The sequence below is a fragment of the Podarcis gaigeae genome (genome assembly GCF_964106915.1).
Source record: "Podarcis gaigeae genome assembly, chromosome: 7".
Classification (NCBI taxonomy): domain Eukaryota; kingdom Metazoa; phylum Chordata; class Lepidosauria; order Squamata; family Lacertidae; genus Podarcis; species Podarcis gaigeae.
In genome coordinates, this window is record NC_139683.1 from 17548103 (window position 1) to 17571350 (window position 23248).

At 42.7% G+C, this 23248-nt stretch overlaps 1 protein-coding gene across 1 annotated transcript in view; it reads right to left on the bottom strand.

Annotated features, from left to right (window-relative positions):
• AARD (alanine and arginine rich domain containing protein) overlaps positions 1–23248 on the bottom strand; it is a 571840-nt gene that overhangs the window by 483544 nt on the left and 65048 nt on the right. The window lies entirely within an intron of this gene.

Below are 23248 nucleotides of genomic sequence, written 5' to 3' on the forward strand. Positions count from 1 at the left end.
AATTAGTAGACTCTTATACCATGCTGTACACCAAGCTGTTTTTCAAGATTTGCCTTTCACTCCATCCCAGCTCCTGATAGAATATGGGTAATTGGGGGAGGGGGTGGTACTGGTTCTTGTGCCAAAGCAAATTCACACAGTCCAATTGAGGACATAGATATGGTGATGGTGCCTTTTCGGATTGCTGCCAAATGGGCACAATCCAGAGAATGGCAATCAAGTTTTATTCACATCCAAATCAATGGGAATTAAGTGAATAGTTTGGCTGCCCTTGGTTATTTAAAGAATAAAGTTGTAGTGCTGTTTTCTTCTTCATTTCCTCTATTTGTGTCCTTAATCTCAAAAGGACCTGTTAAATTGGAAACTAAGGTTAGACTGCAGACCTCTGATGATCCAAGGATCTTTCCTCTATGTGCCAAACATTCATAGATCAGTGGGCAGGGGCAATACATTTTTGGGGGGTAAATTTAAATGAAGTTGTGGGCACCATGAATGATGGCTGAGCTCTGCTCCTGTTCAAAAGTAGAAATGCTGCCTGCCCCCCTACTAAAACAGCCATCTGGTGGTTTCTTATCCTCACATAAATGCTACTCCCATGGGGGATTATAACACCTAAAGATGACTATAGTTAACGCGGCAATCTATTATCAATCAGTTTGAATGAGCCTTGCCAACATATCAGATGGCAGATTGTGCACTTCATGGCCCCTCAATGTTCATTATGAAATATGTTTCAATGCATGTTTTCCTGGCAGTTCTAGTACATTTGAATATGAAGTGGTTCTGACTCAGTTTGTGGTCAGTCTCAAGCTGTCACTCTACACAAGCTAGGATTCACAATACAGCCATGAGGAGTGTTATGTACTGAAGTTCTCACCCTGGTCCAGCAGGGGGATACTGTAGATAGTTATGCAAATGAAGGATCGAAAGTGACATTCAGTGATTGGATAGTTTGTATGCATATGAAGGATCAAAAGTGACGTTCAGTGATTGGCTAGTTACAGAAAATGGTTACTGTTGCATTCTAGTGGAGCTCTATATAAGCAGGCTGACTGAGCTCCTCAGTTCAGTTCTGTTCCAGCTTACAAATAAAGAGCTGCTTTGGAAGAATCGCTGTATCGTCTGATATGTTCGCCCACAACTTAACAAAGAGTAGGCTTTCTTCTAATTACTTGTTTGATGCTAAAGTTGTAATCAATCAAATCAGTTCTCTTCATTTTTCTGGTCTCCTGAAGAAACTTATAATGTTGTATTCACCTTTCACCAAGAGCTTCCGGCTACCCCAAAGAGGGAGTTGAAGAATGACAACTCTAGAAACCCAGATTGAATTGGGACAAAATAGAAGCCGTGATTTACCAGTCACAAGTTTCCCAAAAAACTGGACTGTTCCTGGTAAATGGGGACAGTCGTACATTCTAAAAGTAAATACTTGTGGGTATAAGAGCAAAGTGTGCTTCCAAGTTTGGTGCAGAAAACATCTATGCTTTGGCTATCAAAAATTTGGCATTCCCTAAGACAGGGCCTAAGTATTTGGCAATCTTTTTAGGTGTCTTGATGTTGCAGAGAAATCCTTCCAAGTATATGAGACCCCTGCTGGATCAGACCAACAGCCTATCTAGTCTAGCTGGGATACCTCAGTTGGTAGAGCATGAGGCTCTTAATCTCCGGGTTGTCAGTCCAAGACCCACGTTGGGCAAAAGATTCCTGCATTGCAGGTGGTTGGACTAGATGATCCTCTGCAATTCTATGAGGATCTGGGAAGCCCACCAGCAAAACTATAATGCCATAGCCTTCCCTGGTGCTTTTTGCCTGGAGATGGGATTCTGTAGCATGCTGCCTTGGAGCCCCCATTGAACCACTGTGTCTAGTAGCCATTATCTAGTAGTTTTATCCTCTTTGGTTTTGTCTAACCCCCCTTTCTAAGCCACTCAAATTAGTATCTATCACTACATCTTCTGGAATTGAATTCCATAGTTGAACTATGTTGTTGTTGCTTAGTCGTTTAGTCATGTCCGACTCTTTGTGACCCCATGGACCAGAGCACGCCAGGCCCTCCTGTCTTCCACTGCCTCCCACAGTTTGGTCAGACTCATGTTTGTAGCTTCGAGAACACTGTCCAACCATCTCGTCCTCTGTCGTCCCCTTCTCCTTGTGCCCTCCATCTTTCCAAACATCAGGGTCTTTTCCAGGGAGTCTTCTCTTCTCATGAGGTGACCCATCATGGATCACTGCCTTGCCGTGGCGAAGGGGCTTGAATAACTCAGAGAAGCTATGAACTATGCCGAGCAGGGCATCCAAGATGAACAGGTCATAGTGGAGAGTTTTGACCAAATGTGAGCCACCTGGAGGAGGAACCAGCAAGCCACTCCAGTATCCCTGCCAAGAAAACTCCATGGACAAAGACAACAGTTGAACTATACACTGTGTGAAAAAGAGGTCGTGGAAACAAGTGAATGAAAGATAAGATACTGAAATTATTGGATGTGTTTTAAATTGTGTTTGTTTTGTTTTGTTAATTCAATGTTTTAGTGTTAGTGTTACGTAGTGTTTTTCTTTTGTATTGTATTGTATTGTTTTGTTGAATTCTTTTTCTTTCTTTTATAGTCTTTAAACTGTTAATAAATATTATTTAAAAAAATTAAAAAAATAAAAAGAAGAGAGAGACAAAAACTCTCTAATCACTTTTCCCCACACCACATGTAATTTTTAAACCACTGCCATGCCCTCTTTTACTTGCCCTTTTTAAAACTACTCCCCCCCCCAAATGTTGTAGCCTTTTCTCGCAAGGAAGTCCTTGCAGCCCTCTGATCATTTTGGTTTTAGCTCTCCCAGCACTGATTCTAATTCACACCTCATGTTTAAACTATTACACCCTCCAAAGAAGAAAACATGGAGGGGTCTATTGGGTTTTTTAAAGAGAGAACAAAAGTTGGTGTATAGCCTTAAAAGAAAAAGTATGCTTTTTATTAACGTTTACAGTAGCGATTTCACAGGAGCTGAAATTCCTATTATAGCATGGTATTGTGAGTCTCTTTTGGTTTGCTTTGGTTTTTCGTAAGAGCTTTGATAGTATTAGCAATTTTTTTAAGAGGTAGGTGTATACAGTACAGCACACTTATTTTTTATATAGCTGATAAACTGAATGAATAAGTCCCTTAGCACAACAGAGATGGAGCAGGTCTGAACCGTTCTTGGTCTCTTTTGATTTGCATGCCTATACAAATATGTGAGGCTTTTTAACAAAGTACTTGTGTGGAACCAGGCAATTAAGTTAGAACAAAATGTTCTTTAAAATAAAAATAAAACTGAACAAGTAAGCATATTATTTGATGCAATGGAGTAAAAATTTCATAAAATGTTGCATAAACACCATTTTGAGATTTCCCCTCCTTTAAAAACAAAAAGTAATAAATTGTGGTGTGCAATATCTGTATTGATGAGGTTGAGCTGATAACAATAAAGGGTGTGGAAAAACTTCCTCTGACATCATTAAAAACTAAAGTGGGAAAATTTTATAATTGTCACCTTGAGTACTGAAGGTGAAAGAAAAGACTTCCTGAGCGATGGAAAGAAGCTTCATTTTTCTTGCATCAGGAATATCAGCCCCAAAAAAATTCTGAGGGAAGGTAAAGGAAATGCAGTTTTAGTACAGCATCTTTTTATTATACGCAGATGTTTACCAAAGGGTGGGGGACATAGACATATCATATGTTCTGCAGAGAGAAGAAAAATCTTTGCAGATTTCTCCCCCTTTGTCTGTTATCAATTAAAATCATCAAAACAAAATTATAATCCAAATTACAATGTATCATTTCACTTTTAGATGGAACGGGGAGAAGGACAGCTATGAAATCTGCAAACCATCAAAGTAACAAAGCCATTTGCTTCCAATGGCTAGTATGTTCATGTCTGTTTCAAGTGAGCTTTGGGGAGGAAGAATTGAAACCACGTTCACGTGGTCAAGCTCACACTTGCGTCAAAGAAACCTTTGAGGTTCAGATCCAGAGCAGCAGATAATGTTTCTCTCTTCCTTTCCCCTGCTTTATACAAACCTCAAAATATTTTCAAGCGGAGGGGATGGTTATCCCTTGGGAGGCTAAGAAGGTAGCATCTGTAGGATCTATGCATGGGAAAGTTTACGATGGGCTAGAAATATCAAATATTCAATTTCCAACTGTCCCCTCTTAGAGAATTCTTTAGATGGGAACTGTTTTTAATCTTGAAAGAAGTAATTTAAATTCTGTTGTTTTCCTATGAGGTTAATAGTATTGTGTATCTACATTTTAAAGATGTCTTTACAAAAGAGATTTATTATACCCTTTAATTTTGTCAGTGTATACATGTTATATATATTAATGAAATAACATGCAAAACATTCTCTGTTTTTGTTTAAAAGCAGCTAACTTGACTGCACGATGCTTTAAAGTTGGGCATATTTTTTAAAAAAAAATAGGTAAGGGACTTTGGGAGAACTTTGGTGACAGCAGGCAAGTGACAAAGACTCTCCTCCTGCAAAAGAGGGGAGTGGTTGTGGGCGGGAGCCGGTCTCCGCCTCAAGCAGGGGGCGTTATCCCCCTGCCTCCCACTCACCTGGCTGGCACCCACGCCCATGGACAGACACCCATCCAGGTGCCTTCGAGGGGGCGTGTATGCAGCGTAAATTGTTGCTGCACCAGCCTCCCAGCCTCACTCTTTGTCGTCCCGTCGCGAGTCACCCACCCTCCACTTCCTTAGAGCTCAGGGTCTCATTTTTCTTTTGGCCTTGCTATGGACCTTAGGTTGGTCACCCTGGTTGTCCGGGGGGGCTGGCAGGAATTTTTCCATTTGGCATTAGGCTTTGGGGTTTTTTTGCCTACCTCGTAGCAATCGTCACAACCTTCGTGGTATTGGTGGGTAGGTTAGGCATTGGAATAATGTGTTGTGGTGTGTGGAAGGGCTAGGTGTGGCCATCGCCTACGCCTTCAATTTTTGGGTATTCCGTTAAAGGAATCCAGCGGTCGTGTATTCTGTCCGATGCCTACGTGGCGGGAAGCCATGGCACGACCCTCGGTGACATCAGGGGAGAGCTTATAGTTGGATTAGCATCAACAGGCTCCACCTACTGGTGAATAAACCCCCCTGTTTTAGACTCAGCCCTCTCCAAGCTGATGTAATCCAATGCCTAAGCCAATACCTTTTCACTTGCTGTAATCAATAAAGTTGTGGCCTTTTCTTGCCCATTAACCTTATATCACGTGTCCTTGTGTTTTCATTCCACTATGCGGGCATCGGGTTCTCGAACCACAAAATAATGCTATGGTATTCCTCCTTCTGAGCTTTTTCTTGGGGTCTACTGAAGAGAGATCTGCATTGGCTCCCAGTACGTTTCTGAGCACAATTCAAAGTGTTGGTGCTGACCTTTAAAGCCCTAAACAGCCTCGTTCCTGTAGACCTGAAGGAGCGTCTCCACCCCCATCGTTCAGCCCGGACACTGAGATCCAGAGCCGAGGGTCTTCTGGCGGTTCCCTCATTGCGAGAAATGAGGTTACAGGGAACCAGGCGGAGGGCCTTCCCAGTAGTGGCACCCGCCCTGTGGAACGCCTTCCCATCAGATGTCAAGGAAATAAGCAGCTATCTTATTTTTAAAAGACATCTGAAGGCAGCCCTGTTTAGGGAAGTTTTTAATATTTAATACTGTATTGTTGTTAACACTCAATTGGGAGCCACCCAGAGTGGCTGGGGAAACTCACCCAGGCGGGCGGGGTATAAATAAATTATTATTATTATTATTATTAGGGGAGGAAATCTGTGCACATACATTGGTATTTCCCCCCTTACCTTCTAGATGATAAACTCTCCTCTGCTCAGACATTTAGAATGAGTTTTCTGTCTTGATGAAATGTATACCAAGACATATCTTTGAAACTTCTTTCTCTGTTCAATGTTATTTTTAATTTTGCACTTCAGATTCAAAGATTATATATGGGGGGTGGAGGTCAGTATTCACATAGTCAGGATTAAGTAAATTTGAGGCAAATACAGACTTCTGCACACAAAAATAGGTATGGACATTGGAAAGAGGCCGTTTTGAGTTACTGTGACCATTCCTGGACCACAGGAGCCAGGCTACAGTGGTCCATTCACTGGTAACCTCAGAAGCTTCAACGTGTAGAATCCAGCAGCCAGATGACTCAAAGGAGCAGATTATACACAGTATGCAACTCTGCTCCTAGTTGATAATTTACTGCTGGGCCAGGTTCAAGGTCTCAAGGCTAACAATAACAATAAAATAACAACAGCAGCAGCTGGCTTGGCTTCCATTTTCATTCTTCCTTGTCTTTCCCTCCCCTTGCTTTTTCAAATACATAAATCATTCTCCCTTTTTGATGGATGCTCAACTGTCTTCCAAAACTTCATTCATATCTGTTCTACAGATCCTGCCTAACATGTTTTCTTTTCCTGTTTCCTTTAAATAAAAGACTTGTAACACCTGAATGAAGCATCTCATAGAACCTTATGTTCTATGATTTATTTGTTGCTGCAATAAATAACGCATAAATACTGTGTCAACATTTCCCCCCTCAAGGTTAAATAGTGTTGTTATTGTTGGGCTACATCCTAAAATTCTCATTCGGTAAGAGAATCTTCACAAGAATTGCAATAAATAGCAGTTTCCATTCAGCCTTACCTGCTGTGGCTGGTTTGGATGCAACAGCAGTTCAGACTAGAACTTTTTTATTATACAGTATATAGGGCCACTTGAAAGTTTGCACATATACGCGCACATGCACACACACACACACACTTTACAGCCACCATATTTGAAGTTACTATTTCTTACATTTTACAAATAGGTAACTGAGTCTGAGAAATGGTGACTTGGAACGAACCAAGCTGTGAGAGGGAGGCATTTATTTATTTATTTATTTATTTATTTATTTACATACATACATACATACATACGTGTATATGCCAATCTTCGATACAAATAATTACAGGGCACCTTTTAAGTTAATATTATATAATACCATACACTGAGAGTAGTAATTAATAAAAGATAGAATAGCAGATAAATACAGAACAATTAAAGGTAAAGGACCCCTGGACGGTTAAGTCCAGCCAAAGTTGACTATGGGGCGTGGCTCTCATCTCACTTTCAGGCTGAGGAAGCCGGCATTTGTCCACAAACAGCTTTCCAGGTCATGCGGCCAGCATGACTAAACCGCTTCTGGCACAACAGAACACCGTGATGGAAACCAGAGTGCCCGGAAACGCCGTATACCTTCCCGCCACAGTGGTACCTATTTATCTATTTCCACTGGTGTGCTTTCAAACTGCTAGGTTGGCAGAAGCTGGGACCGAGCAACGGGAGCTCACCCCATTGTGTGGATTCGAACTGCTGACCTTCTGATCGGCAAGCCCAAGAAGCTCAGTGGTTTAGACCACAGCGCCACCCGCATCCTTGTTAACAATACTTAACATCTGTATGGCATTTCACATGCCTGACCTAACTGTAATCCCTACTTCAACCCTGTTTATTATCACCTACATTGCAGATAGAGGTGGGTGACTTGCATAAGGGCCACCTAGTAAGTTCACAACAGGGACAAGATTCAAATTGGGGGGTTCTTTACATATAATTCAGTCTTAGCCACTGTTCTGTACCAGCTCACATTACACACGACCAAATATGCCAGAATGCTTTAGTTAAACCAAGGGCCTCACTTTGTGTAGTCAATTAATAATATACCTTTTGGAACCCTGCCACAAAATTTCTGGCTGTGGGCCTGTATATTTGTCACTCACAAAAGCTGGCCATTTGACCAGTGTAGGCCTCAGTTCAACACTTTGCTTAGCAAAATAGCCACTGTAGAACTGGTGGGTGGAAAAGTCTCATTCTGGGTTTAGAAAAGTCAAGAGATATTTCACAGATTTGTTTAAAGCCAAGCAAAGCATGTGTAAAACTGTTAAATAAATAATTATCAATAATTATCCTGCTGAAGTCTCCCCAATAATCTGTTGTTCAGGCACTGAGTGGACGTCATAATCCTTCCTCACAGAGGGTTGCTATTGCAAAATGTTGACATTTTGTTTTGACATTGATGAAAAGGATATGTCAAATATGTCAAAACAACATTTCAAATTTCAAGGCCTTCCATCACAAGATTAGCTGACGTTGTAGAGGAGAGAGGGTCTTAGCAAGCTTGTGAAAACATGGAACAGTATTTACTGTGGGTTATATTACTCAAGTATACTTTTTTATACTTACATAATGAATAGATGTGGTATGAAATGTTTGCATAGATGTGCATCTGTGAACTCTTTAACCAGTGGAGGCTTTCATAAGCTTCTTTAATTGTACTTAATTGGCATGTGACATCCACCAAGATGGAAGGTGGTGATAGAAGAGAAAGTAGTCAGTTAATTGGCAGATACCTTTTTTCTTTTTCTTGCCGTCTTATCACAGTTTATGGCTATTTAATATTTAAATCACTTCGAGCATGATCAAAGAATTGTTGAATTGGAAGGGATCCTGAGCATTATCTAGTCCAGCCATCTGCAATGCAGGAATACATAGTTGTACCATTCGGGGACTGAACCTACAACCTTGGCATTATCAGCACCATGCTCTAACCAACTGAGCTATCCGGACATATGAAAGGCAGTATATAAATCTAGTAACAATACTATTTATTTATTGGATTCATTTATATACAACCTTTCTGCTGAAGAACTTGAGGCAATTTATATATTTAATAATAATTAAACAGTAAGAATTGCAACAGTGTTCACCAACCAGGTGCCCTCCAGATGTTTTGGATTAAAACTTCTACTGGAAAGGAATAGGAATGGGGCGGAGAGGAAGAGAAGCGTATTCAGGGCCAGTTTCCCCCCGCTGTTATATAATGACCACTGAAGGAGATGATTCCAGGAAACGGGAAGCCAGATGGCAATTGGTCCTAGCTGAACTGATGGAGGAGGGCTTATTCTCTCAACTCTTCCTCTGCTACACCCAGGTGGTTGCTGTTGGAGACAGTTTTGGAAGCTGAAGATACAAATGACAGCTGGTTACAGCTGAAGGAGGGTTTGTTATCACACCTCTTCTTTTGCTGCACACAGCTGGAATGGTCATTCCAGGAGACAATTCCAGGAGAGAAGGCATCAGTTGGCAGTTGCTTCTACTTGAGCTGATAGAGGGATGTTTGCTGTCCAAACTCTCCCTCTCTCAACTCAGGGCTCAACACGTTTTTTTGTCTCACTGCTATCTCCAGGCAAAACCACTCTTTAATGCTGAATCGGAACAAATGGCAATTGGGTTTTCCACAAAATTGTTTTCAGGAGTAAAGAGTGGGTTTTGCAGGGAAAGCACTGGGGCAAAAAGAAAAGTGGGGGGAACCACTTGGGACACAGAGCTTTAAAGCGCAGACCTGTGCCTAGAAACATGGCACAAAAGGAAGTCTGGATGAGCCCTTTGCATACAGCAGCTGAAAAAAAATATATAAAGGAAAGGAACCGAAAATAAAATTGCCGGTATCATAATGCCATTATACAAATGTATGGTACAACTGCATTTGGAATACTCTGTACCGTTCTGCTTGCCTCACTTCAGAAAGCCCATTGAAAAGGGCAACTGGAAAAATCAAGGTGGTGGAGCCGTTCCTTGTGAGGAAAAAATGCAGCATTTGGGACTTTTTTTTCACTTTAGAAAAAAGGCAAGTTATAGGTGACATGGAAGAAGTTAATAAAATTATGCACGGCATGAAGAAAGTGGATAGAGTAAAGGTTTCCTCCCTCTCTCACAACACTGGAAGTCATGGACATCCAATGAATCTGAATGTTGGAAGATTCAGGACAGATAAAATAAATTCCTTCTTCAACCAGTTGATATTTAAACTATGGAAACTGCTCCTGCAGGAGTCAGTGATGGCCACTAACTTGGACAGCTTTAAAAGAGGACTGAACAAATTTATAGACAATAAGGCTGGCTGTGTTCTGCTCCCATAATCAGAGGTAGGAGGGCTTCTGAATACCAACTGTTGGAAACCACAGGAGGGGAGAATTGCTCTTGTGCTCACTTGAGGGTTTACCATGGGCATCTAGTTGGCCACTGTGTGAACAGGACGCTGGACTAGATGGTCCATTGGCCTGATCCAGTAGACTCCTCTTACTATGTTTTTATGTTCTACTGACGCCAGGTGAAACGGATTTAAGTAAAGGTAAAGGGACCCCTGACCATTAGGTCCAGTCGTGACCGACTCTGGGGTTGCGGCGCTCATCTCGCTTTACTGGGCAAGGGAGCCGACGTACAGCTTCCATGTCACGTGGCCAGCATGACTAAGCCGCTTCTGGCAAACCAGAGCAGCACACGGAAATGCCGTTTACCTTCCCGCCGGAGTGGTACCTATTTATCTACTTGCACTTTGCCGTGCTTTCGAGCTGCTAGGTTGGCAGGAGCAGGGACCGATCAATGGGAGCTCACCCCGTCGTGGGGATTCGAACCGCCAACCTTCTGATCGGCAAGTCCTAGGCTCTGTGGTTTAACCCACAGCGCCACCCACATCCCTTTTGAAATGGATTTAGAGGGAAGATATATTATTACTTCTGGAAGATGTGGCGAACAAGTCATTACAGTTGGAAAGATGTTCCGTCTGTATTTATCAATATTGCTCAAAAGTACCCACATACTTACTTGGCTACCTATTCAAGATTAATTAGTTACACAGATTAGGAGTGTAGGATCAAAGAGTTAACAATGAAGCAAGGTTAGGCAGAGAAAAGACCTTCTAATGCTCACCGTTGTCTCTTTATACCTTTGCACCGTTTCATACTAATTAGTGTTTTGTCTGTGCTAGTTCTAATGTTTCCTTCGGAAGGTGTTGTTAATGTGATCCCAGTATTATGCATTCTTTCTGCCGTGCCTCAATCTGCTGCATTTTTTATTTGAGAGTTAAAGATGGTTAAGTATTATTGTTACAAATGTATCAGCTGTGAGAATTTAATCTACAGTATAATTTTTGCCTCAATTTGAAACAACCCTGACAGCTAAGGATCTGTTATGAAGGGAAGCATGTTATTTCAGAAATATGTAAATTGGTCCGTTTAAAATTATTTCAGTTCCTTTCCGAGAATAGAATCTTTCAAAGCATTTGCGCTGCTTCGGGACGAAAGAGAGAAAGAGAGAAAGGGAGGGGAGAAGGTACTTCAGATACTTCTCCTCCGTCTCTTCACTCACGCTCAAAGGATATCTGGGAAATCAGAGCTTTTTCACTAGCTATGTGGGTGACGTTTTTTCAGCCTAAGGACTGCATTTCTTCACATGGAATCTTCTCGGTCCTACATGCCAGTGCTGAGTAGGGCCAGAAGGAAAAGTGACAGGGGCCAGAGGCAACAGTGACGGGGCTACACTCCAGTAGGGACATGGATGGCATTGTGGTCTAAACCACTGAGCCTCTTGGGCTTGCCGATCAGAAGGTTGGCAGTTTGAATCCCTGTGATGGGGTGAGCTCCTCTCGTTGCTCTGTCCCAGCTCCTGCCAACTTAGCAGTTTGAAAGCACGCCAGTGCAAACAGATAAATAGGTACCACTGCAGCAGGAAGGTAAACGCCGTTTCCGTGCACTTTGGTTTCCATCACGGTGTTCCATTGCACCAGAAGTGGTTTAGTCATGCTGGCCACATGACCTGGAAAGCTATCTGTGGACAAACGCGGCTTCCTTGGCCTGAAAGCAAGATGAGACCACAACCCCATTAGTTGCCTTTGACTGGACGTAACTGTCCAGGGGTCCTTTACCTTTGCCTTTTTACTCCAGCCATGCAAAAGTCAGAGTTACATCTCAATCCAGCAAGAGGTTTTATAACAACCCAAGAACACATTCTAGCCAGACAAAACAGTTGCACAGTTGGGGAGGGACATGGCTTGGGAAGAGACCCATGGACCCCTACCTAGGTCTGAAGTTGGCCACCCCTGACTTGGAAGAGCCATTCACTTGGGGTGGTCTGTTATTGTCACCACACGTTGTGGATTTCAGGAGGAACACATGTCTGGATCCTGAGCTGAGAGTCACAGTGCACCATGAGGCAGATGACTGTGGAGCTTAGAGTCAAAAAGGATAGGAAGGAATAATATGGTGGTTACCTAAGTAGAACGTTGACATAGCACAAAATAAAGTGGCACAACTCTGGTTAAATCAGAAGGGAAGCAGAGATGAGAGAAACTTCATGCCAGAAATGGGGAAGAATGGGTGATAGCTGTCATATATTATTAATAATATTATCATTTATTAAATTTGTATAGTACCCTTCACCCGAAGTTCGCAGGTTGGTTCTCAACATAAAAACACAAAATTGGAACACAGAATACATAATAAAAACAGAGAGCGCTCTTTAGTTCCACACATAACTATCAAGGAAAGCTTGCAAAAAGATAAAGATTGCTTCAGTCCAGCATGAGTACCTACAAAGAGGGGAGAAAGCAAGAAGTATAGTACAGATATTAAATATTCCAAAGGAGAAGAAGTGAAGAGAAGCTGTTCTTCAGAAGTTGTGGTGAATCAAGAGAAAATCCTTCGCATTAAACAGCAGGAATTGCTTCAGAGGTTCCTTATAAATTATTGAGGATCAGATACCCCAGCTCTCAGATAATAAGATCTTATGTATTTATTGAACCTGTATCCCATCTTTCCTCTTGAAGTAGCTCAGTAGAGGCAGTGCCTCATGAATGGAGCTTTCTCCATCAGGACTCTAAGCAAACCAAATCAGAATATGCTTTGGATAACCTGATTAGGTTAGATGCTAGGGATGTCTTTACATTTCCCAGAGGTTTCCTGCTGCTGTGTATATCTTGTGACAGTCCTTCATTGTGGAATCATGTAGACAGAGCGCTTTCTGATGCAACTTCCAGTCCTGTTTGCCAAAGCTTTTGCTTTCTGTTCAAACAAATTGCATTTGGGCAGTGTGAGTTTCAGGACTGGCACACTTATTTAGATCAGTCCCACTGCAGGGGCAAAGGGTTCAAGTCTCATTCCTGATATGCTAACATTCCGATCCAGTTCAAGAATCTGTTTTTTAAAAACCCCAACAACAACCACACATCTGCACTTAAGGACAGAACTATGTATATGGTTAACATCACTTGTAGTTTGGCCCTGAAAGGAGACTCTAGATAAAACACGTGGGAAACTGCAATCAGCTTAGACCTGGCATTTTGAGAGAAGAATTTGTAATGCTTAGTGAGATAGTTCAGGGAACACATTCATTATTTTCAATCCCAAATCCCTTCTTTTACTAGGATTCTCTGATTAGGGACAGGCAATCCCTGGGGACTTGTTTTGTGCAAAACTTGATCCTTTATTTCTGCAGATATTTCTACTTAGCCACACAGTTATCATTTCACGTTTGTAATACTTATCTGCAAAAGTGATTCAGGAGTTTGCAACGCAGATCTGAATAATTTCTGTTTACCACAGGCATATTATTACATTTAGCTTAATCAATTTGCCTGTCTTATTTTTTTGCAAGTCTGATACTCTCAACCCTCTTCTAGTTTGGGACACTTTTATGCAACTTCAACCAGAAGCAGAAAAACCACAGATTATCTGTGGTATTAGGAATATGAGAGAAAAATTGCAATTTCCTTCCATGGAGATTTGAATTTATGCTAATACTGTAGTAATAATTAAAACTGAAAAACAGTTTTATTTAAAATGAAAATCCTCTACTACCCCAAGGGATTTCACAACTTTTCTTGTAAATGACATTTCTGTTGTCAATGTAAACCACAGTCATTATTCACAGCAAAACAACAAATTTTAAGGGTTATTCTTAGCTAGTAAGTTTCTTTATGAACATTGAATCCATTACCAGAATATGCAGCTATTTAAGGAAGCTAAGGTTCATTTGTTTTTAGTCTTCTGTCTTGGAAACAGGACCTTAATGCCATCACAGTAGTGTAATACTACTGCCTTTTGAAAACTGGCAATCTATTACAGTAGCTCCTGCAGCTTCTTTGTGTTTGTATGCAGCAGAGATTACCACACTGCAGTCTGAGAAGAACAATTGGGCCACAAAGCACATAGAACTGCTTCTTCTTTCTTGTTAGCAAAACAGGAGGAGGCTGCAATCCGAACATCTGAATTGTGCTGCTGGAAGGGGACAGGATTGAGCAGATGTCCCCATCCACTGGCATCTCCTGGTCATTGCCAACTCTGATCCTCAATCCCCAGCCCACCAAGCTTCCCTTGCTTACCCACTTCTTTCCCGACAATAGTGAATTGTCTCTTCTGTCTCTGGGACTTATGCAAAGTTCCCTCGCAAGCTGACTTTTTCCTTGGTTCTTCATTTTTTCAGCTCCATGACTCCAACACTTGTTTCCTTAGAATGGATCCGTGCCTTCTTTGTCCCACCTTCTTCAGACATCTCTTCTCACGGCCAACCTTTCTGGCATTTATTTTGCTTCTCCACAACATACAGCCTCCTATCCTTAAATATCCTGACATTTCTCCCAAGCCCTCTGTAACCAGTACTATATTCATGGTCTCCTTTGCCTTTTTTCTTCCCCCACTTGGAATTCCCCATTGGAATCAGATGGTTCCAATGATTCCAAACGAAAAAGGTTCCATTTCCTCAATCCATTGCTTTCTCCACCTATTTTCCCACCATCTTCTTTGTGTCTAGGATCCTTACTCTTAACTTCTCTATATCTGAGACCCCTTCCTCAGTTCTCAGTCTACTCTGTGTGACATTTTAATCATAACCAAGATGACAATTTTATCCTTCTTTCACTGATGTTCTTTCACCATCCTTAGCAGGTAGATGCCCATGAAGCAAGGTGGTTGCAGCACCATGGAAAGCTCCAGCTGAACTACTTGCTCCAACTAAGGCAGGAGTGGGCACCTGTGGCCCTCCAGGAATGTTTCTGGACTCCAACACCCATAAGCTCCAGCCAGCATGGCCAACAGTCAAGGATAATTGGCGTTGTCGTGCAGCAGGGCCCAGAGGGCCACAGGTTCCCTATCCCTGACCTTATAAGTCCCTCCATTCCACCCTTAAGATCCAGCCCCTGATGACAAGAACTTCACTTTGTGGTCTTCTTGGCATGTCCCCCGTGTTTTGGGGCAGGCAGGGTACAGCTGGGGGTACAACTGGCCTCAAAGAAAGGCATTCACAAGAATTCTGGTTTGGGGTCTGTGGGCTGCTGACCAACATAAAAGGAACCTGGTCCAGTTCTTCAGTAAGTAATATAAATGCCCCAGTCCCAGTTATCTCGTCCTCCTCCAACTCTGAGCTTGAGACCAGGGACAGGACAGTTGAAGCTGGACTGCAAACTCGTTTGTTTTCTGAGCAGCCAAACTATCACAGCAGTTTAGCCCATCAGTGTCAGGATTCACGTCCCCAAATCCAAAACAATATAGACATCTGTCTGTGATGTTTGAGGATTGTAACACCAATGACAATTCTGCTTAAAAAAGTAATATATTATACAAAGGTGAATTTGCAACACAGAAGCTAAATCCGTATGTTAAGTGAGGCCTGTTGAGAAATAGGCATCCAACTCTTCTAAAGCTCTTCAGTACTAGTTGTCATGGGCCAGGAATCAACTTCACCTGCTGAAAAGCAGCCTGAAGGAACAGAAGGCAAAGTGACTCTATCTGCTGTTGACCAGCCTTCTTGCTCCTGATGAGAACCAGCTGGCTCTGGCTTTCTTAAGCAGGGTTTCCAGCCTCAGTCAGTTGCTGGAAACAACATTTGTTGTTCTTGGCCAGACCTTGCTGCTTCTTGTGACCTTGGACCCTTGGCTTTCTTGACCCCAGGATCGTCTATGTGAACGGAGATACTCTTGACCTTACGAATAGACTGAACCTTGTGTATGGACTCTGCCTCCAGGCAAGTATCCCCAAGACTTGGCTGGTGGGCTGGCTTCTCCCTCGACTGGGCTCTGCTGGTAGCACAGGACTATGACACTAGGTAACAACAGCTCTTAGCTTCTCCCAAAGCTGTTGTTAGATTCTCCCGAACTTTCACCAACTCCCCTCCCTGCCCAATACTCAAAATGTTCCTGTTTGGCATGGGTGCCCTACACACAGAAGAAATGTTGGTGCCACAAAGTGCTAGTTATTGGGGAGGCAGGAGTTGTTTGTTTGATTTATATCCCCTCCCCCCCAACACACCCAATATGGCTTTCAAAGTTCTCCTCCCCATTATTTTCTCAGAACAACCTTGTGGGGTAGCTTAGGCTGAGAATCAATGGCTGGTCCAAGGTCACCTGGTAGTCTTCATGGCTGAGTGGGTTCAAACCCTGGTCTGCATGTCCTAGTCTGACGACACTAACCACTACACCACACTGGCTCTCTTGAGATCTAGTTTACACACCAGAAACTGCTAGCCATTGCCTAGTAGTGGCAACAGCTCCAATAATTGAGCTGAAAAGAATGTTTTATCCATTGCCTTATTGGATATTGCCTTATTGGATATTGCCTAGTTCAGCATTGTCTTTCCAACAGAGGCCAACCTCTGTAGTTCCACCATGCAAGTAATGACCATTCAACATATGGTGTTCATTGGTGTATTGGCTCTGAACATGAAAGTTCCATTTGCTCAACTACGTGATGTCCCATATTGATTTAGGGGAGTCCCGATGAACCATTGTATTTCATATTGACAGCTCCTCTTGGTTCAGAGTGAGTGTTGCTATGCGGTGAGCAATTGTCAAAGCGAAGCAAGCAGCAGTACCTAGAGGACCTGTCATTCCAGTCTAGCAAGAGCAAACACACTGATTTATTTATGACTGTGCTCAACTTCCTTCTTAAAAGGGGGGGGGGGAGTGTGAGAGAAATGTTCCCAGAGGGAGTGTGTATTCTAATTCTATTGCTTCAGTTAACATTAGTATATTGTCTTACACACAACAGTAATTTACTGCATTTATTGCTTGCATTGTTTGCAAGGAGTTGCAATCATGGCTTTTCTTTCTTCTTAAATATATTTTAGTAGGTTGTGAAACCAAATATGCCCTTTGCCTTTCTTAATGGGTAGGAGTTGGTTAAGAAGGGACGTGAGCTGTTTGTACGAGACCATTGTTGCATTACAACAATGGAGTATGTCATTCACAAACTGGTTTAATTAAAACAAAACGACAGAGAAGCAAGGAAATGAATGTGCTGTGATGTATACATTGATTTCTGAATGAGTCTTTCCTGTGCAGCTGATTTACACATTTACCTACTTTAAGGAAAAGGGGGAGGAAAAGCTGCCCACATAACTCATGAGGTTGAACATGATTTGTGGAAAAGAGTATTAGGCTTGGCAACTATGGGTTCAAATCCATATACAATACTAGCTTTGGACACACTTATTAGATAAGCAATATATTTTATGTGAAGTTCCCAACATACTGCGTAATCAGAATGCAGGAGAAAATATGCAGATGAGGGGGTGGAGCTATGCAAATAGGGCGATACTTTTATTCTAGGGTGCTAGAATAACCACCACCAGCTTGCCATGTGGGCTGCACATGAGAACAGTGTAGCAATGTGGTCAAAACCTGCCCCTGGGTAGTTTGGCCCTTGCTGACAAAGATCTTGCAGAGGGGTGTGGTATGCCTTTGAATACTTTGCAGGGAGATATACTGCACTTCTCCAGATGCCCTTGCAGTAAGCAACCTCGTCTTCCACACACAGTTCACTGGTTATGATGGGCATTTTGCCATACTATGGCATTTACTTGCAGTATGCCTCTTACTGTTACTGGTGTTGAACACAAGCCAGAGAGTGCTAGCATGTTCATTTCCTACTTGTGGACTTCCCAGGAACATCTGAGAAGTGGCTACTGTAGGCAGAGAATCCTGGAGCCTTTGGTTTGATCCAGTAGGATTTGCCTTGTGTTCTTATGATAAGTCCTCATCAAACCTCATTTGTGGCAGAAATCGGTACATGCATCAGAAGCTCTGGAAATTTCAGCGCCTGTTCACATGTTACCCTCTAAATGAGGAATATAGAAACACTTGGTTGCTGGCAGTCACTAGTCATTACTGCAGTCTGCCTGCTTTTGGAAGCAAGAGCTGGCTTCTTCATTGTCATCATCAAAATTTCCCATGGATTCTCCCATTAAGAATGTAATTTCTGACTTGCCCTGAATAATCCCCATGGAGGATTCATTTCAGATTTGTACCATCTAGTGTAAACCTATTGAAGGAAAGTCCACAGCTCAGTGGCCTTGCATGTGCCTTCCGTGCAGTCCTTTTCAGCTCCAGATAAGAGGACACCTGCTGTCTGAAGCCTTTGAGAGATGCTGCCAGTCAGAATAGGTAATAATACTGATCTAAAGGGACCAGTGTTCTTGCCTGGTGTCAGGCAGCTTCCTATCTTCTTGTTGAGTGCTGTCTGTCCATATTTTCTGTTACAATTACAATAAGTAGAAATGAAACATGCTGCAGGCTTTTCACCATATTGGAAGGCCTTTCCCCCCCAAATATTAAGATCCTGAGAAGCTCTGCATGTTCTGTGGCTTTTCTGTTAGTGATGGGATTCAGGAGAAGCCAGTATCAAAATTGGCTCCCAGTAACAGTAGAACTTTTAGAGTGACCTGGGTCCTCGGCTTGTAAATAACCTTCTGCTTCTTCTGTGTACACATATAGATAGAACTTAGAAACACCATGTCAGGCTATTGGTCCATCTAGTTCAGTGATGTCTACCCTGACCTGCAGTGGCTTTTCAGGGTTTAGGCAGTTTTCCCCAGCCCTAACTGAAGATACCGGGAACTGAACCAGGGACCTTCTGCATGAAAGCCAGATACTCTACCACTGAGCTAGTCCTTCCCCTCCCTCACAGTCTATCTGCCTTTGTTCACGACAAGGATTCTACTCACAATGCACATACCGTATTTTTCGCTCCATAAGACGCACCTGACCATAAGACGTACCTATTTTTTAGAGGGGGAATGCAAGGGAAAAAAAATTCTTTAAAGGGAGTGCTGAGCAGAGCCTGTATGCATCCCAGGCTCTGCTCAGCACTCCCTTTCATGAGCCGCATGGAGCATGTGTGCGGCGCTTGCAGGCTTTTCCCCGAGGAGGGAGAAGGGCAGCCCATCAAAAGCCCCCAAGAGCCGCACACACGCTCCGTGCGGCTCTTTAAAGGGAGCACAACTCTTGGGGGCTTTTCGGGAGGTGGGGGAAGGGACTGGGGGGCTAAGCCAGAAGCTAGAACAGCAAGAGGGAGCACTGTGCAGCGATACCTCTCCATGTTCTGGCTTCTGGGATAGCTGCACAGCCTGCATTCACTCCATAAGACGCACATACACCTCCCCTTACTTTTTAGGAGGGAAAAAGTGTGTCTTATAGAGTGAAAAATATGGTAGTCCCTGGTCCCACCCAAGATTCTACACATGTTGAGCAAACATAAACCTATGAAAACCTACAAGCTGATGATGTATGTGAACCAGACACTCAGAGGCTCCTGTATTAACAGTTATGCACAAAGCGTAGAAGTACAGTGTGGCGAAAGTGGCCTCAATATTAGGCCTAGGAGTCAACTGAGGTTTGCTGCTGTAGCAGAAACTGGAGAGGCCGGTAGTCTTCCTGTGTGTTTTCTTTAATAGTCGTGGGTGAACTTTCATGCACATCTGTATCATGTGGCTTTGACAGCATGCACTACGTAGGTGGACAGGAGCTGATGGGTGTGCCAGGTGGATCTCTTTAGGTTCTCTTGTCTTAAACTCTTATATCACAGGGCATGCAATCTTCTGTTGGGCAAAGGCAATGCTAGTGCTGGCAATTCACGCAGGAAGCATGGCAAGCAGCCAAGACTAACAGAGGACAAATAAATTAGACACACTGCATATAAGGAAAGGAAAGTAACTCTTCCGACTCTAAGGGTGCCTTTGTTGCTTGGCTTTCTCATCTTTGGATGCTCCCTTTACTTCAAGGCAAGGGTGACCAGGTTCAAGTCTGGAGATTGGATCTGGCCTGAGAGAGATCTGGTAGAGCTTTCAAATTAGTCAAGTGTTGATTAATAGGTGGTTTCCCGTGAAGTGATATTGTTTTAAAAAGTATTACATTCTTTAAAATGACATTTCCTTGTGAGTTTGTATGTATTATCCTAGCATGTGTACTCTGTAAACATGGATGTTCTTATAGCTAGTTGAGCCTGATTTTATTGCTTATTGTGACCAACTCATGAAGGCAATGGACTGTGTCTCCCTTGAGCAGGGGTGGGGAACATTAGGCTGAATGAGGGGCTGGATGTATTTCCTGATTCCTTCAACAGATACCGTATTTTTCGCTCTATAAGACGCACCAGACCATAAGACGCACCTAGCTGTTGGAAGAGGAAAACAAGAAAAAAAATATTCTGAATCCCAGAAGCCAGGACAGCAAGCAGGATCACAATTTAGCTCCAGGGACCACACATTCGCTCCATAAGACGCACAGACATTTTCCCTTAGTTTTTTAAGAAGAGGAAAGTGCATCTTATAGAGCGAAAAATACAGTAGTTTCATTGGATGCTTACAAGTTCCAGTGTTATGAGAGGGAGAAAATATTCTCTTAACTGCTCTCCCCACACCACATATAGTTTTATCATCTTCTATCATGTCTCCTCTTACTTGCCTTTTCACTAAACTGAAAAGCTCCAAATGCTGCAACGTTTCCTCACAGGGGAGTTGCTCCATCCCTTTGATCATTTTGATTGCTCTTTTCTGAACCTTTTCCAGCTGTACAATAGCCTTTATGAGGTGAAGCAACAAGAACTGTATGCCGTATTCTAAATGGGGTTGCGCCATAGAGTTTGCCACTGTGAGAACAGGAGATGGGCCTGTGGCTTGACACAGCAGAATCTTATGTTCTTATGGTATGTACCTGAATACATTTTTGGTGTGAGGTTATGACATTCACAGGCATTTGAATAAGTTGTTTGAGGAGATGGACATAAATTGTATTTTTCACTCAGCTGCTCTGACAATTATTTACTTGTTTTATATGTTACTGGTTTTTTTAAAATTAAATTGCTTCATTTTAAATGCTTTGTTTCTAATCTTCATTGTAACATACTTCTGGGACAAATATTTATAGAGGGTGATATGTAAATGCTGAAATGAAATAGTAATTGTAAATGTATTGGCCAGGTGGATAAGCAGTGAGAGCTTACTCTAAATATGAAACCTCATAGCATTGTTAATATGATATTTTAAGTCCCACGCGGACCTATTGTGTAAGGTCTAGCACTTTAATTTTAGTGCCTGCAATATCTTTTAATTCAAACTAGCTTAAGACACTCAATTCAGTGTTGACAGCATTGACAAATAATATTGGTGTGAGCTAAGCAACTTTTCTTCTTGTTCAAGCATTGTCTGTTTAAAGTCTCAGTCTGATAATGTGGGAGGCAGATGGTCAGAATAATCCAATTCTTCTCCCAGGGTGCTAGGATCATCTCACGTCTTTGTGAAGTAAACCATTTAACACTTCAGTGTTCTGGTATATGATAGGCCACTCTAGGCTGAACATTCCTTGACTTGGTTAAAAGTAAAACAGCATGGGTTGTGCAGATGAACATACCATGTAAAACTGTGCTACGTTTGCTCATCCTGCAGATCCAGGGGAGATGCATGTCACTGGCTGATGCACTGTTTGGTAGCCACATGAGATATAAAACAGACCCAATGAAGCATCAGCAAAAAACTTTAATGGCCAAAAACATAGCAGATTCCTTATCTGTCAAATGCCTGGGAGAAGAAGAAGAAGAGTTTGGATTTGATATCCCACCTTATCACTACCCGAAGGAATCTCAAAGCGGCTAACATTCTTCTTTCCCTTCCTCCCCCACAACAAACACTCTGTGAGGTGAGTGAGGCTGAGAGACTTCAGAGAAGTGTGACTGGCCCAAGGTCACCCAGCAGCTGCATGTGGAGGAGCGGGGAAGCGAACCCAGTTCCCCATATTACGAGTCTACCGCTCTTAACCACTACACCACCCTGGCTCTTACCAGCATTACGTTTCTACATGCTGCTGACAGGATGCTAATGATGCTCCCAGGTGGACCTCAGTAGGGAAAGCCTTCCACAAGTAGGAAGCCACCACAGAAAAGGCTCTCTCCCTGGTCACGCTTGATGAACCTCAGAGGGGGCACCCAGAAGTAGTCCTCAGTGGAAGACCAAAGGGTTCAGATAGGCCTACATCAAGACAGGTTCTCTGATAGATATCAGGGCCCTGAGCTGTGCAAAGCTTTATATTAACTGGGATGACTCACAATGTGAATCAGCACTGCCTCACAGGAGCATCTCATGGTGATGATCATGTAGTACCTATAATTTGTGTCCCAACCACCACACATCCTGGGAGTGGTTCAAACTCCCTTGCCTATGTTACCGTAGGGGCTTGAAACCCAGCTGTAATTTGACAAGTGCTAGTCCTAAGCCTACTTTTAGGGAAATGCATTTGTATGATCTACCTTCTGCAGGTCTTCTATGGTTTAAAACACTTGCATAGCGTAGGGATCGTATATGAAAAGAAAACCTCTAGGAGCTGCACTTACTCTTGACATTTTCTTTTTGAATGGGCCTTTATTGCAGATGTGTTTGCTTTGTGATGTTTCTACTTTCATTATTCCTTGTTCTCCAAATTGGCAAGAGTGGAACGATCGCGGTGAATTTAAGTAAGGCATGGCGTACGCATCCAGCTTTTAACGGTAGTGACTGTGTATTGTATGTCAGATAATGCATGTTGACAGAAGACATTATTGTTACAATGGAGGGTGCATTTTTAAAGCAAGGTGAAACACATGTATTTGAAAGATGTTTCCTTTTTCCCCTGAACTTAAACTCAGACCTCACACCACAAGCTATGTAAATAAATCTTGGCTACAGTGAAAGCAGACAGCTTGGAGGCTGCCACTTTGCTTCGTTGCACTTGCAGAGTGCAGGAAGAGAGCTCAGCACGGCAAGCGGCTTTTCACCAAAAAATGTATTTGCAAGAAATGAAATTAAGTGACAGTCCGGTGCAAATACTCCTCACCCCATTCTCTCTTGGCTGATGACTGTGTGGTATTTGGATAGCTGGACTCTGCAAACAGCACCGCTATGGTGCGATCCCAATACTGTTAGATGGTTGCCTCGCAGTGGGAGATCTCCTGCATTTGTCCATCCCTGCTGGCTGAGAAGGGGTTAAAGGTAACATAAAGTCAAGGGAATGGATGAATACTTGCTCATGTTGGTGTGTCTTGACATTAAGTGGACAGCTGGAAGTGTGGGAAGTAGCTACAAGGAGGTATTACAAAGTCTCTCACCACA